At 38.0% G+C, this 17,281-nt stretch overlaps 1 protein-coding gene across 1 annotated transcript in view; it reads left to right on the forward strand.

The window, feature by feature from the left end:
- chst8 (carbohydrate (N-acetylgalactosamine 4-0) sulfotransferase 8) overlaps positions 1 to 17,281 on the forward strand; it is a 180,908-nt gene that overhangs the window by 130,602 nt on the left and 33,025 nt on the right. The window lies entirely within an intron of this gene.

The raw sequence follows: 17,281 nt of genomic DNA on the forward strand, positions 1-17,281 counted from the left end.
AGCTTTAGTGTTTGCTTGTTTTTTAACTTGAGTATGAACTTATACAAAAAGCAGCAAGATATTAAAAAAGACGTTTTAATGATTAAAAAACACACTATATCGGATTCATATCGGTATCGGCAGATATCCAAATTAATGATATCGGTATCTGTATCGGACATAAAAAAAGTGGTATCGTGCCATCTCTAATCAAAACTAATGGAAGCTCACTAAGCCATTAGAATAAATTTTCCACTGCACAGCATGATGAAATATGCTAGCACATAGTGTGCCACGTCATGATGGGTCTCTTCTTAGGAAGTCACTGAGAGAAAGTTATTGGGCATGACTGTTTCCTACTGTAGATAATTGCCAGTCTACAAGTTTGCCATTTCAGTGCTTTGCCAAATGCTGATTGTCTCAAAACTACCTGCCTATTAGCTGTATACTGTACAGCAGTACTTGTCTCTATCTGTTTCATATTCTGATTGGCATAAGGTAATCTTACCATATCAGATTAGAATGAATAAATAAAATGACTTCCATTAACTAACTTCATAATATTAAAGAAAAAGGAAGATACTGGTTGATTTTTTGAGTGCATACTGATGTACTGACACATTAATTATCCATCCATTTTCTTAACCACAGATGTAATCCATATCTCAGTGGGAGTGTGGACTATAAAAGCTGACATTAGGAAAAAAGCAGGTAAACTCTGTGCATGTAACCAGTGAGCTGTGTAAATTCACCATTAATATCACCTTTTTTAGTTATTCACAACATATCTCACACTGCCACCTACATGTATCACTTTCTCAGATACTCTACTCAGGGAGTTGTTTTTATCTATTTAACTGTTTGGATAGAAAGTGTATCTGAATTTCTTTCAAAGAACAAACTGAAACCTGTAGACCAAGGCTGTGCGAGTTAGAGTTACCCTAGTTCTTATTTCTGCCTGCAAACACCCTCTACTGAAATCTGGAGTGAACATACACTCAGAGGAGCGCTTATTTCATTAACAGCTCGGTTCTCTGAGCATCTCTAGCATAATACAGGCTTTGCAGTCCCCCAGGAGACTCCAGAAAGCCTGTGCCCAAAGTCAGGGAATGATTCACAGTCTTTCATTCATTCTAATTCCCACCACCACCTTCACATGAGAGTAGGGAGAGAGTTTACAGCTCTTGTCTTCATGTGGGGAAGTGCATGTACACCATTTCCTGTATAATTCCTCATTGTGATTGTGCATAAAATATTGGATTACGGTTTGTCAGCACCGTCCATAGACGCCACCCCAACATAGTATCCAGAGTAGTCACTCCCCATTACCCATCCTAATCACTGAGCATGCTGCTGTCTCCTATTAATGGACTGACAGTGTTGGGCAGCATCTGGGATGTGAGATGCGTGGCACACGGCCTGCTTGAATGAGCACCTTATTGGCCCATCAGTGCAGAGCGTTGCTTAGTGTTCTGTTGTCTGATCTAATGAGATATCCTGCCTGGTAGTCACCATGTGAGGATAAGGGGCTGCTTCAATGCAGGATGAGAACCACTGGGAGGAGAAAAGACACCAGCCACCTCTGGTTTCCAAGTAGCAGATGATTATATCACACTTTATATCTGCAGGGTTATTATTATGGATTAAATTATAGATTAAACATAGCACTTTGATAGGTATAATGTGCAAACATCCATTACTAAAAGTAACAATGAAGGTTAATTTAAGTGACCTTTATTGATTTGGTACAAACATCTCCAGTTAATTTGATTTCCTTCAAGCTGAAGTCAGTTTCAGTTAAATTCAGTTTGAATTTACTTCAATAGCCTCAATAGTTGTCTCAAGGGGCCTAAATGTATTCTGAGTGCTCTCTGGGTATAAAGTTTTCCAAAGGTACACTCAGGAGCTTTTCATTTCTGCAACTTCATCATTGCACATGAACGCATTTAACTTAACTGTGGATGTCAAAGTAAAAGTCTGTCTACTGGATTTGACCACAGATAGGATCGAAGACCAAGGCTGGGAAATAATAAAGCTCATAATATAGTTGATAAATATTTGATGCGGTACCCCTGTGTCTTAATTTAGTGCAGCATTTTTAAAAGGGTTTACAGCAGCACTATACTTTAAGATCAGAAATTTAGAAAATGCTTGCAAGACATATATATCTCAGTTTGTATATATAATATGTTCTGCTACATCAATACTTCTGCTTTAATGATACATGACACCAGTAAAGTCAGCCAGACAGTCGATACGCTTCACAACGAATGAGTGTTAAAATTGCGCATGTATTGAACTTAGGATCTGCACTCATCCCTATTTTTATTCCTGGCATTGATACGTTTTAGCTGGTCCCTGCATGTCAATAATTAAAACACACTCTCCAAAACATCTTTACCAAACATCTCTTAATAAGGTACCCTGCGGCAACTGTATCTGAGGAAAAGGAGACATGCCAATGTGTGTCTCCTACTATACCCAACCATACATAGCAAAAGGAAAGATTTAGTTCTAGTAACATTTTGTTAGTGAATTAGAAGCTTATGGTCTAATTCGAACCATCCAAAGAAAAACCTTTTCCTCGAAGAGTTTCTTTCACAGCAGTTTTCTTCAAATACTTTCTTCAAGTACTGAAGTTTACATGTAGAAACTTGGGGTGGTAGTCTTGGACTGTAGACTGTAGATACTGCTCAGTGTAATACATACTCATCCTATGGTAAATGGACTGTATTTGTATAGAGCTTTATTAGTCCCTAAGGACCCCAAAGCGCTTTACACATCCAGTCATCCACCCATTCACACACTGGTGATGGCAAGCTATATTGTAGCCACAACCACCCTGGGGCGCACTGACAGAGGCGAGACTGCTGAACACTGGCGCCACCGGGCCCTCTGACCACCACCAACGGGTGAAGTGTTTTGCCCAAGGACACAACGACCAAGCCGGGGCTCGAGCCGGCAACCTTCCGATTACAAGGCGAACTCCCAACTCTTGAGCCACGATCGCCCCATGGTATTATGGTGCAATATAAACTAGATAGCTTTTTTTCAGTACTGTGGTTTTCTTAGTATTTATTTCAAAGCAGCTCAATTCCACAGCCCTGACCATCAAAGCAATCTACCTTAAAAGAAAAGAGCGTATGAATAAGAAACACAAATAATGAAAAAGAGGGGGGGAAATGCTGTAGTGGTGGAGGGTACACTTATGTTTTCATTGTTGTACCAACCTTGCATAACGACTTGGCTCAGGTTTTGGTAAGAGGTCATTAACTAAGTCTCCAGGAAACTAATAAAAACCAGTGTCCTCTGAAATGATAAAAGCATGTCTGTGTATTCATCTATGTGTGTGCTTGAAAATGAATATCACCATACCCACACTTCAGCTTGAATCATTTCACAATGATGAAGATGAGTTTAGTGAGGTAAATGGAGGAAACTAAGACAACACAACTCTCTTCAACTCTTCATTTAGAGATACTGTTTCGGTTTCCTTAACATTTTAATCCATATACTAAGCATATCTATTCAAGCCCCAGGCTCAGCTTTCAAACAATCTCACTTAGACTATCTCATCACAAGCTAGTATTACGCAAATACACATCATGTAAATAGTTTTAAGTAAAAATTAAAATCCCATTAAGTCAAATGAGTTGTTGACCTTCCCACTGTTACAGAAAATTCTGCATACATTGAATTTTTCAAAACTATTATGCAAAAATCATCTCCTCCATGTCATTTTCAGCGTACATTTAGCTGCAAATATGAATTATTGCCACTCTTTATGGATTAAGAGAGAGAGCGAGACAGAGAGATGTCCTCATATCATTGCCATAAAATTATTATTCAGGAGTGTCACTTAATGCACTACATCTACATTTGCTGTCACTGAATCTAAGTTGCAGGGAGCAGTTTCAGACACTGAGATAAAAATGAATCCTGCTGTGGTTATTAAATTATAAGGATATTAAAACAGCTCTTCAGAGAGATATGAAGTACTGTCTATAGACCAGAGGATTTTAATAACAATAAAATATTGCTTTGGATATTCATAATAAAAATGGCATGATCTTTTCAGGCTGCTTTCTTTCATTTTGAGAATTATTTATTGGTTTCTGGTGCGCTGGAGCTCGATGAAGTGGCATTTTGGAACCAAGCTGTCTTCTATATCCAATTTAGAAAGAATAGCTGCCTTTTCAAAATGAGAAAGCCTGCTGATATAAATCCCTGTGTACAATATGTTTCCTTCCACTTAGTGTATTTGGTACGACCGTCCAAATATTATCAGTGTAGCAATAGGTAAGAATGAACAACCTTTTATGTCAAATTGATCACCATAATCCAGCTTTTACCTCATTCATTGTGTGCAGAATTTCCAATAAAATGGTGTTTACCCTAATGTCTGCACAATTTTAACAAAACGACAACATTTTATGTTTCCTAATAGGCTTATTTTCATCAAGACATTATCAGTAGTTATAGTTCACCTATAAGTAGTGATGCTTCACCTAAGGATATTGGAATTGTAGTTCTTTCACTCATTCTAATATTTATTTATGTTATTTCTCTCACCCCAAGAGGTCACGGCAGAGGTCCGCCCCTCCGAGCCTGGTTCTAGCACAGGTGTCTTCCTGTTAAACGGGAGTTTTTCCTTCCTACTGTCGCCAAAGCGCTTGACCATAGGGGGTCATATGATTGTTGGCTTTTTCTCTGTATGTATTATTGTAGAGTCTACCTTATAATAAAAAGTGTCTTGAGGTGACTGCTGTTGTGATTTGGCACTACGTGAATATAATTCAATTGAATTTAATTATTATTTCAGAAAGCTGTAAACAGCTTTGTTTACTTTAATAATGATTCATGTTTTTTTCAACAATCACAGCCAGAGCAAAATTATATTTGTGACTCATATATATGTTGCTGCTCAAGAACAAAAAGAAATGGTATATTTTATTCCTCTGAAGATATAAATTTAAAAGATTTCCAAAACCTAGTTTTTACATTTTAATACATTATCTTGCATGCTGGGATCTTTAATACAGTTGTCTATGATAAACTACTATCGTATAGAATGGAAGTTTGAGATGCAATAAAGACTCATTTTTTACAGTTCCAGTCAACATTAGTATCTAATGATCATTATCACAATAATAATAACAATGTATATTTCTGTTTCATTCAAAATCAGGAAAACATATGGTCCTGTTTGTAGCTGGAGGTCTTATGTCAGGGTTTCTTGTCTTCTCTAAAGTCAAGGCTAAAGACTCCTGAGCGTCTTATGCCAAGGCCTTGGGACTATGAGACCACCTGTCAGAGAGAACAGCTCACTTAATTAGCAGTTTTCTTTGCATGAATGGCAGAGCTCTGATAGCTACCCAATCAAGACTGTTTTTAAAATATGCAAACATATGTCACGTTTGTTAAACTTTGGCCCCTAAATGATTAGTTATTGTACATATTATTCAACTAAGCCCATAATTAAAATATTGGGTTAAATTTTTCTGATGTTACTTTTTTAGTCTTGCTTTTGTTTTGGTTATATTCACTGTTTTCATTGTTTTGGTTTCCCCAACCTTGTAAAAAGTTTATTTTAAAAATAACTGACACTAGCACCACTGACTAACAAATGGCCATGAGGTCATATTCAGCGATGCTAGTGTCAGTCATTATGCAAATATACTGTTTATAAGGTTGAGGTATCCTGCAGTAAGCTGAGACTGAAGAAGTCACTTGGATGAGTGACAAAACATTACTGCCACTGAAAATGCTACATCCAAATAAACAGAATCAACTTTTTGGGATATCCTTACCCAGATGACTGAGCATGCATGCATCAAGATACCACCAAGATACCCCCAAGTTACCTTGATATGTCATTAGCATGTGTCTGATGGAAACATATGCCACATATATGGAATAAGCATTGTGTAAAACGTATAAGTAGATGAAAGTGTGCTGTAGTGGCAAGCGCTTTGAGAGAGTGGTTGAAAAGACCAGAAAAATGCTATATAAATTGTCCCTTTACCATTTCTGCTGTTCTTTCTGCCCCCCTCTTGCTAGTATTGCATGTTCTGTTTTTTTCAGGCATCAAAATAAGTTTTTACATTCTATACAAAGTAAATATTCAACAGAAATTAACTGAAGTTCACTGATGACGTGTGTATTTTTCTTATGGTTTATTTACCCTTTTCAAATACAATACACTGAAGCCATAACTCATTCAGCTCTTGCTCTGGTAGAAAAAAACAAAGTGCCTCAGGTGCTTGTCCTAAAAAATAGCTAGAATAAAATCACTGAAATCATGAATAACTCCTTTAAAACCTTAATGTTCTGGACTTTGTACGTTTTTAGAATCCATAGGACTTAAGTTATTTAACTTCTTACAAAATGTTTTATACTTTGTTTATATGAGCCTGTGTAAATGTATCTACTGTATGTGATACATTTATCTCTGTGCTAAATTTATGTTTACAAATAATAACAACTATATATTACAATTTTATCAGATTTCTCTGCCAAAAGTGTTGTTCTGCTGTCCGTAAAATCCTGTGGATGTCCCAATAAATAGCAGTTGTACAGCTCTGGGAAATCACACACAAACAGAATCAATTTTTCCTCTATGACTAAGAATCAGCAGACTCTCATTCCATTTGTCAAGCAGGATAGCATCCATCGATTGGTAAGTCGTGTGCAGCCACACCATGACAGGTTTTCAAAGAATGAGTCAGATCCAACTTTGCCTGGGCATGTCTGCATGCAAGCCTGCGCCTGAGACAAATACCACCACAGCAGTTTCAATTCAAAACAGCCCACTTGCTGCTCTTCTTTCTACATTCGTTCGTCTGTAATTTATTTCATCTGAAATTCTATGTGGTATTAACACCCTTCTCTCTATGAAGATTAGAATTGTGATGGATTTGGTTTGCATTTTAGTTTATCATTCCATATGGTCACAGAAAAGTACTGCTTGCACATCAAATCAAAATCAGACTTTTCTTTTCTTTTTTGCAATTTTGAGTTTTTTGTATTTTACTGCTAAAGTGTGTGTATGCTTGTGTGTACATATGCATGTACCTGGTATGGTGAAGGTGTACACTGACCTTTGTCTGATGGATTGTTTCCTCCCAAATGAAGACATAAGGGAAGCGGAGTGGGCAATGGGGTTGGCCTTTGTGTGTATGTGTATGTGTGTGTGTGTGCTCTGAAGAAAAGAGGAAGGGGATTCTTGGAGTGTGTAGAGATGAGCTTTGCTCTGCCATCTAATTATGTCCTCCTCTTTCACCTCCCTCTACTCAGCTCTTCTCCAATACCACATCCCTTCTCTTCTTTTTTTCTCTCTTTCTGCTGCAGCTCCCAGCTGAGCCACAGGTGGTAGTAATCTCTGTCTGTCCTGCTGCTCTGACTGTATACACACAGAAGTGAGAGCTGGAGGGCTTCTGCCCAATAACACAGGCTTGCCCCTCAGACAGCACAGCCACACTTACATGCACATGCCTGCAGGGACAGCACAAACACAAAGACCTGTGTGCTTGTTCTTTTGAAAACAGTGTTCTGGAACATACTGTTTAAAGGTCCAGTAGGTATGATAAAAGAGAATTTATTGGCAGAGATGAAATATACTGTAGTACTCATTATGGGATGTTCATTAGCATAACATTGCATTTTTCTTTAGCTCAGAATGAAGCTGCTTATATCTGTGGAGTGTGTCCTTCTGAGCCATGCTTCTACTGTATCCTTGAATGGACAAACCTTTATAAAATACTGGCCCTGTGTGATGGTCATTGTTCACCACAATTTTCAAGACCTCATCAGACAAGATTTTGTTGTACAGATTCAGCTTTGGTCTGCAAAAAGAGAAGGGTTTCTACCTACCACATCTTTTAAACAGACCACAAATTTACTGAAATAAAATCCTTCTGAGAATAAGTGGCAACAAAATCTGCAAGAAAAAATGTGTTTTCAGATAGAAATGTAACCAGATTAAACAACAATCAGTAATACATTTGAATTAAAGCATTGGCAGAGATTATGTAAGCGATTATGAAAAAGATAACGTTATCAGTTTAATTAATAAGTCTTCTGTAATTTGCGTATGGTTTTAATCAGTGTTCTAAATCTATAGATTTTTACACACATGCCTTTCCTGTGCTTTTCCCCGACAACGTATGTTTTATATGATAAACAGATACAAAGTGGATCTGTTATCATTAAAATATATTTAATTTATTATAATAACTACTGGATTTATTAAATCATAAATCTAATCATGACACAGCATCTTATTTAAATATATTTTATTTAAATATATTTTTTATTTTAACTAAAATGCATGTTTTTTTATCCAGCGTATTTCTACTCTGAGGTGATATTTTGCTGCTTCAAATCCTACATAATGCCAGCTCTCAGTATTAATCATATGCAATTTAGATTTCTGTGGCCATACAGTTCCATTCTGATGTCTACCCTGAAGTTGAAAGGAACTATTTTGTTATGAGGATTAATTTTCGGTTCTCATGGGAACTTACTTTTTCTTTCTTCTTTTGTTCTTTCCTATTTCCTCTCTATAACACACACAATTCCCTCTGGAATTAGCTCCCTTTTTATGTGGGCCTGGGTTCATTGTATATGACGGTGGCCTTTCGTTTTGCTAATGTAGGTGATTTTCTTCCCATGAAAGCGCTATAATCCATCTCCTGCTCGCAGGAGGTGGCGATTTATCGTGCGCACAGGGCGTTAACACGCCACAGCTAAGAACAGATGCAGTGCTTTAACAGATAACCGTCTGGAATAAGATGGAAAATTCAGATTAGCTTTGGTGTCAAATAAATTGCATGCTATTCAAGTACATCCAGAGTTCTAAAACACTATTCTCTGTATCAGATCTGCCGTAGGTTTTGGCATGACAGAGAGTAAATGAAGTGTAGCTTCGCATGGGTTGCTTTCAGACGGGACCCTCAGCATCCCTATTTGACAGTAGAGTGTTCACATTCAAGCACATAGCAAACACATTAAACACACAGAGACACATCTGAACCTGTGTTTTTTCTCCGAATCTGATCTTTGAATGCTTTCCTTGTCATGGTCCGTGGCTGCAGGCTATAGGAGTTGGTGGTGTGGAGTCAAATGCAGATAAATATAGGTGGGAAAACTAAATCTTAACAAGAAGTGAGTTGGTTTATTGTGGCTTAAGAGTAGGTGCAAAACAAAGGCAAAGGGTGACCATAAGAGCTAACTAAACTGGAAATAAACACTAAGAACATTATACTTAACATTTAACATATAACATTTAAACAAGAGCCGTGGGAATCCTGATACCTGAGATATGGAAGGATTAACAGACGATATGACCAAGAACAAAGGGAAAATCCCACATGCACACACAGCAAATACAGGGTGAGGGTGATGAGGGAAGTGGACAAATAGACATAATGATACATGGGAAGCAAAATTAGACACACTGAACACAGGACGAGAGACTGTCAAAATAAAACAGGAAACACACTTGACACAGGGGCCGGGAGGAAGGGAACACACATAGGAGCAAGACGGACTGGGGAGACAAAGGGAGGAGACACAAAGAGGGAAACATGGAAATAGTTAAGGGAGACGAGACACGGAGGGCAAGGGAGCGAGAGCGATGTAACACAACGAGAGGAACATAGGGACAGTAAAAGGGAGATGAAACACGGAGGGAGGGAGAGGAAGCGAGAGAGGAAGCGAGAAACAAAGACATGACTGAGGAAACAGACACAGAGGACAAGACAGACTCCCACAGAAGACACAGGGATGAGACAGCAACAACAAAACATGAAATACAAATAACCTCAGAAACATAAAACTAAACTCAAGACTAAACTGTATAAATGTATTAAACCTCTTTATAATACAAAGAAAGATCCAAATACAGAATAAACTCAAAATGTTGGGTCGATGACCCAGCCCACTGACCCTCTGTGAGCCTAGTCCTAACTCTTGGTTTTAACAGTTTCACTGAAAACCTACATGTGCACAGAAAATCATCAGAGTTTATCTTCAAAAAAATATTCTCTTTGGTGAAACCTTTAACTTTTCAGCCTTTCATTAAAGTTTGACAGGCATAACCCAGAGAGTGAAAGCATATAACATTATGCATTTTTCTGTGAAATTCAATTCCACTCTAATATCCTGGTATTAATGTCTAATTTTCTGCACCATGACCATGTTCACTAGAAAATTCCATTTTTGCCTCGAAATGAAAACATTTAAGACTTCAATTATCTAAAGGGTAATTACAAATGCATGCCTGTAGCTGCATTAATGTTGTAATAAAATGCTTAATGTGGGAAAATGTGGTTTGATACACTGTATCACCAACAGTGTTGCAGTTCCACATTGTTTCTTTTGCAGAAAGTTTTGGGAGAGGGGTGAAAAATGTATCGTTGCATCCTCGCATCTACTGCTACATTCTTTCTCACAATGAGTGAGGTAAGCACCTTAAAGGAATGAACTTAAGAAAAGAACACTGGTTAAGTGGAGCTGGTTCAAGACCTGACTCTTGTCTTCGTAATCACTTAATCACATTTCCTCATTGACGTTTACAGAGATCACGCTGATAGATTCAGAATTCACCGAAGCATGAGAATGCATTTGAAGGTGCTATTATACAAATGCAGGATGTCTAAGAAGAAACCTGGACACTGACAATCAATGACCATGTAACTCAAGTGTTTGCTTGCTCTAGAATGCTGTGGAAAAAGTTGCATTATCCTGAATAAACATCCTCCAGCCTCGCCAAACTGCCAATAATTCTGCATTTCAACCTCACAGCAATTATAGCCCACCGTGTGAGGGTGAGGAGATGACTTCAGCTTTTCTTTTTTGAAGGCAATGTTTATGAATATTTGAAGGACCTTTCAATTTGGTATAAAAGAAAATAGGGAAACAGCAGCCTTTGTGGGTGGCATTTATCCTGCTACACCACAATACGCTCCTCTTCCTAAAAGCCCTTTACAACAGAAATGTTAGAGACCTGCTATATGAATTCTCTCTCTGTGGCAAAATGTCAGTATCACCCAAAGGCCCTTTAGCCACACCCACTGGAGTGATGCATTTCCCTTCTTTCTTTCATTGTATCTATTCTATCTCTTTATATATTTAATATGAATGATTTTTCCAAGATACTCAAAAACAGTTGGAGGAGGTGACTCCAGAATTATTACTCCAATGAGTCATCTCACAACAGATGGCTTTCTTTGTGCATGTGTGCACGTGCATTTGTTTGCATATTAAACAGCTTCCCAGTGAGAGCTGTGAAAAGAAGCAAACACAGAAATGGAAGAAAAGATTACCAAAGACTGTGAGTGGCGCCCACATAGTGGGGGTTGCTGGCAGGTCAGGATGATTTGCCCTTCCATGGGCTCTCTTCACACCAGTTGCATTGGACTCAATCCAGTTCCAGCCGCCTCCGGTGAAAGCAGAGCTGACCTTTTACAGCACTCTGAGCTGTAGGATATAGACTCAAAAAGGGTTGTGATCCCTGTCTTGGCATCACTCATACTGACTTTTATTGCTTTCTCTTGTTTTGGTGCAATTCCATCACTGGAGTACACACAGTGTTGTATGGAATTTGTGGCTATACTTTTTTCCTAATCCAGACATGTATGTTAAGAGGTTGCATAAGGGGTCACAATGAGGGGGAGTCCTCTTCTATCCTTTATTGTACAGTAATAGTTTTAGATTTTCTCTCATCGTCACTTAAACAGAAGTGAAAAAATTCTAAAAGCTGCAGCGTCCTGTCATCACCCTGCACAAACTCATCCATGTCACTCCTCCCACACGGCTCCTTCTGGCTCCTGCTATCAAACTCAGAACGCTGGTGTTGGCACACACGGCTGAGATTCAAGTGATGTAGAAATTAAAGCTTATTTCATTGCTGCAGTCACGATGAGTTGCTCCAAACTAGCACATCAACTAAATTACTGTAATGAAAATGTAACACTGGAGACATCAGGATTGTTTCTACAGCCCACATTGCTGTCTCCTAAAGAGATAAAGTGATTCATTTTGTTCAAAACCACCAATATCAAAAGCTGCCCATCAACTTGGAGACAGCTTGCCAATAGTAATACTATCCCCTTATCTGTCTTACATTTCATCAGACAAAGCAAAGAGAAAAGAAAAAGAAGCTGATAATGTGTTCAGTGTCTTTTGATCTTGACACAGTCTGTCCTACAGCGCTTCTCTAGGGATTCAACTATTTTTTTCTACTTGATATGAGGCCAAAAGTTAGATGGATATCAACTTTTTCTTTATGGTTTCAGAGAAATTTGAAGACACCAAATGAAAAAGTATAATGTGCATGAAAAGGAAAACAGGAGTAGATACTGGTATGAAACAAATCATTAGGCCTGAGATGAAGAGAAGAAAAGAAGTAAGCTATTTGCTATTATGAAGATAATATTTCTCCCCTGCTCATCTTAACTTTCAAATGTCTCACTTCAGTATCATATCAAGTTCTAGCCCCTTTATTTATTTATTTTTTTGTTAATACCGTATCACTGTGAAAACATTATCCCTTCTGCTGCTTAACTTGAGGAACAAAGACAATTGGAACCTAAATATGAAGGGCTGATGAATAAGAAAAGAGCCTCCCCTATATGTGTTGTTTGTCACAGGCTGAAACATCTGAATTGAGCTCCTGTGTATATCCTGCTGTAATGAATGATACCGCCCAGGTTTCATTTGCAATCAAGGTTAATTAGCAGATGTACAGTTGCCTGTAATCTTTGGGGGTTATGGATTATAGGCCTCTGTATGATGGATGGAAACCCTATGGACTAGCAGTGAACACTCAATAAATAAGAGCTAATTCGAAGCGTTGGTACTAGCAGAGGTGTGGACTCGAGTCACATGACTTGGACTCGAGTCAGACTCGAGTCATTAATTTTATGACTTTAGACTTGACTTGAAAAAATGTTCTAAGACTTGTGACTTGACTTGGACTTTTACACCAATGACTTGGGACTTGAATTGGACTTGAACCGGTTTACTTGAAAAGACTTGATATTTTACCCCAAATATAAAATTTAACATGCATATTATATAGAGATTGAAAATGTGACGTCATTCACGGGTAGAACCGCAAAGGATTCTGGGAACTCGTGGCAAGCGGTACTAGCGCACGCAGGCTTTCAATTAAAATCAGTTATACAGCGATAAAAAGAAACACAAAAATGTCAAGAAGCCGTTGTATTATTAACTGCAATAGCCGGTCGCATGACAGCCACGGGAAGCCGACGGGTAAAGAGATCGGTTGTTATCGGATTATGTCGTTGAAGAGAAATTGTTCAAGCCATGTTTCCGAAGTAACAAAGACGCGACTGGATCGCAGCCATTCAAAGATCAAATATAACGTCCCAGAACACTCCAGCTCACAGGTTAGTCTGCTCCAAGCATTTACACGAAGGTCAGTGTTTTTTAGTAGTTAATACGTCATTTTCATAACATAATTAGTGATATAGGTTACAAGCAAGTCTGGCGCTGAACAGAAATTGTCGCGCTATGCTCCTTTATTTATTGTGCATAAATAGTGAATTGTCCTGACACAATATTGTGTTTCGCTTCTGTTATTATGGTACATTGACAAAAACATATACTTTTATTCACAGGATAAAACAGTTGTTTTGTATCACTAATTGCCCAGTACGATTACAGCATACAATATTATTGTCACTGCTACATTTCTGTGATGCTACCAGAAATTATTTCCACTACTAATTAATTACCGTTGAGCTCAAAGGTCCTATTAATAAACGGTTAAGGAATGTGTATTTATGACGACAATTTGTGAGACTGGTAAACTTATGATACATACGATGGTCTTTACTTTCTACACGGTGCATTTCAAGGTCCTGTATCCATCCGGCGGTAAACTGTACCTGGGCTTGTTGCAGTGACCTGAAGTTACTAAACTTCATGAGTGTATGCACTCACTCCAAGAACCGTATGATTATAAATATGCATATAAATATGCTACAATGAGATAGCTGACTTCATCTAACTAGCAAATGTTGTCCAGGCTACGTTGGTGATGCAGTTTTTTTAATGTGTATGATATTTTTGTCATGCGATTTTAAAGCTGGTCCTACAACCGCATCCAAGAATAACATGCAGCTTATCTCAGAACTGTCGGTGAAAATTATTCTTGGAGCTAAGTTTAATTGAGCTGCATTTTAAAGAGGTGCAATTTCACAATTTGTGTATATTTTCTAAGTTCACTATTTTGTCATGTGTTGAGAAAAACACAGATTTTAAAATTACATGGTCTAATATTTACATTTAGCATATAACTGCAACATTATTTTTTCATTATTTTTTTTTAAAGACTCGAAAGGACTTGAAATTCAAAGTTTCAGACTTGTGACTTGACTCGGACTTTTACACCAGTGACTTGAGACTCGACTCTGACTTGCCTGACATTACTTGAGACTTGACTTGAGACTTGAGGATAAAGACTTGAGACTTACTTGAGACTTGCAAAACAATGACTTGGTCCCACCTCTGGGTACTAGTATGTTCTCCAGATTGTTTAGTTAGGTCAAATCGTTTATTCGTTTAACACTGCCAGGTCACATTTATACTAATGTGGCAGCTGAACTTCATTCGACCATGGCCTGCAATGACTTTGCCAAATTCTTCACTGAAAAAATCCAAAAAATTAGACAAGCAATTGGTACATCAACAGCAGATCCAGGATATGTACTGTGTCCACCAAAAAACTGTTTAAACACCATGAAACAGTTTCAACCTATTAACAGCAAAGACCTGGAGGACATCTTAGGTAAACTGAACTCCTCCTCCTGCTGTTTAGATGTCCTGCCAACAAGTTTTTTCAAAAAGGTCTCAAAGACTTTAGAGTCAGACCTGTTACAGATCATCAACTTTTCTTTATTATCAGGTGTGTTTCCAGAATCACTAAAAACTGCTGTAATCAAACCTATACTGAAAAAGGACAATCTTGACAAGACACAAATGAACAACTACAGGCCGATCTCAAATCTCCCGTTTTTAAGTAAGATCATTGAAAAAGCAGTTTCTCAACAGCTCAGTTACTTCTTAAAACAGAATAATTGCTACGATGCCTTCCAGTCAGGTTTTAGACAGAACCACAGCACTGAAACTGCTCTGACCAAAGTGTTTAATGACATATGTCTGAATACAGACAGTGGAAAAATGTCAGTCCTAGTTTTACTGGATCTCAGTGCAGCATTTGATACAGTTGACCACAACATATTACTCAAACGACTGGAGAACTGGACAGGTCTTTCAGGAACTGTACTAAACTGGTTCAAAACATACGTAGAAAACAGGAAATACTTTGTATCAATAGGTAACTTCACATCTGAGCAGACAAGTATCACATGTGGAGTTCCCCAAGGTTCCATCTTGGGACCCCTTCTGTTTAACATCTACATGCTCCCACTGGCACAGATTATAAACAACAACAAAATAAACTATCACAGCTATGCAGATGACACACAAATATATATCACAATGTCACCAGGAGACCGAGGCCCTGTACAGGCTCTTGGTAAATGCATTGAGGAAATCAATGACTGGTTGTGCCACAATTTTCTCCAGCTAAACAAAAACAAAACTGAGGTAATAGTCTTTGGCGCCAAAGAAAAACGATTACAGGTCACCAGAGAACTTCAATCTATACATCTAAAAACCACAAACCAGGCGAGAAATTTGGGTGTAGTGATGGATGCAGACCTAAACTTAGAAAAACACATTAAGACAATAACAAAGTCAGCTTACTATCACCTCAAGAATATATCAAGGATAAAAGATCTGATGTCTCAACAGGACCTGGAAAAACTAGTCCATGCATTCATCTTTAGTAGGCTTGATTACTGTAACAGCATCTTTACAGGTCTACCTAAAAAATCAGTCAGACAACTACAGCTCATTCAGAACTCTGCTGCTCGAGTCCTCACTAAGACCAAAAAAGTGGACCACATCAGTCCAGCTCTGAGGTCCTTACACTGGCTACCTGTCCGTCAGAGGATAGACTTTAAAGTTCTGATGCTGGCCTATAAAGCTCTGAATGGTTTAGGACCAAAATACATCAATGACCTCCTGACCCAGTATGAACCATCCAGATCCCTCAGGTCATCTGGATCCGGTCTTTTATCAGTTCCCAGAGTCAGAACCAGACACGGAGAAGCTGCATTCAGCTTTTATGCTCCTTATATCTGGAACAAACTCCCAGAAAGCCTCAGATCAGCTGAAACACTCAGTTTATTTAAATCCAGGTTGAAGACTCACCTGTTCTCAGCTGCATTTGAATAAAGCACCAAATCCACACTTTAAGCTTAAATTTCAAAACTTACATTTAACTACTGATTTTATCTACTGTTCTGATTTTATCTGTTTTGATTTTATATACTGTTTTGTTTGTTTGTTTGTTTGTTTGTTTGTTTGTTTGTTTGTTTGTTTGTTTGTTTGTTTGTTTGTTAATTAGTTAGTTAGTTTATTTGCTTGTTTTAATCAATTTTAAATCATGCTTTTTATTTGTTCTTGTTTCTAATGTCTCTGTAAAGCACTTTGAATCACCTTGTTGTTGAATTGTGCTATACAAATAAACTTGCCTTGCCTTGCCTTGCCTTGCCTTGCCTAATGTGGCTTGTGATTGTTAAAGAGGTCTTATGCTACTCATTTACAGGTTCACGTTAAAGCACATAAACCAATAGGTTTATATGCTTTAATGCTAAAAATATATATATATTTTTCTCTCACTACGCACCACTGAAGCAGCACTTTTCACCCAATGCCTGAAACTCTCCTCTTTAGCTTCTGTCTCTTTGGACATTCATTGTTTGAACATGTGCCAGTCTACCTGCTAGGCTGGTATTGTAAGAATTTGTTACATTGTGATATAGATATGTAGTGGGAAAAAACTTGGACTAGCAACAATGTATCTTCTCCCTTTGTGGTCGTTTTGTAACTTTGTGAAATTTTTACATGAACTTAAAAAAACAGCGCATAACACAGAAAGGAACATGGAAATCCCCAAGAAGGTCAACAATTGCCTTTCTGAGTTGACATTGTGTCACAGGACTAGGTCTGGTGACCCAGTGGTTGTGTGAGTTTTTTGACATAAGTTATACTTTTCAGATTATGGTTTTCTGTTTGTAATGAAATGATAGTTCTGGTTTCTAGGGTTTTTTGTTTTGTTTCTGTTTCTTCACTGTGTTCCACGTCTATTCACTTTTGTCTCTGTGCTTCATGTTTCCTCTGTTCCCAGGTCTGTCATGGTTCC

The sequence above is a fragment of the Aulonocara stuartgranti genome (genome assembly GCF_965226115.1).
Source record: "Aulonocara stuartgranti genome assembly, chromosome: 1".
NCBI lineage: Eukaryota > Metazoa > Chordata > Actinopteri > Cichliformes > Cichlidae > Aulonocara > Aulonocara stuartgranti.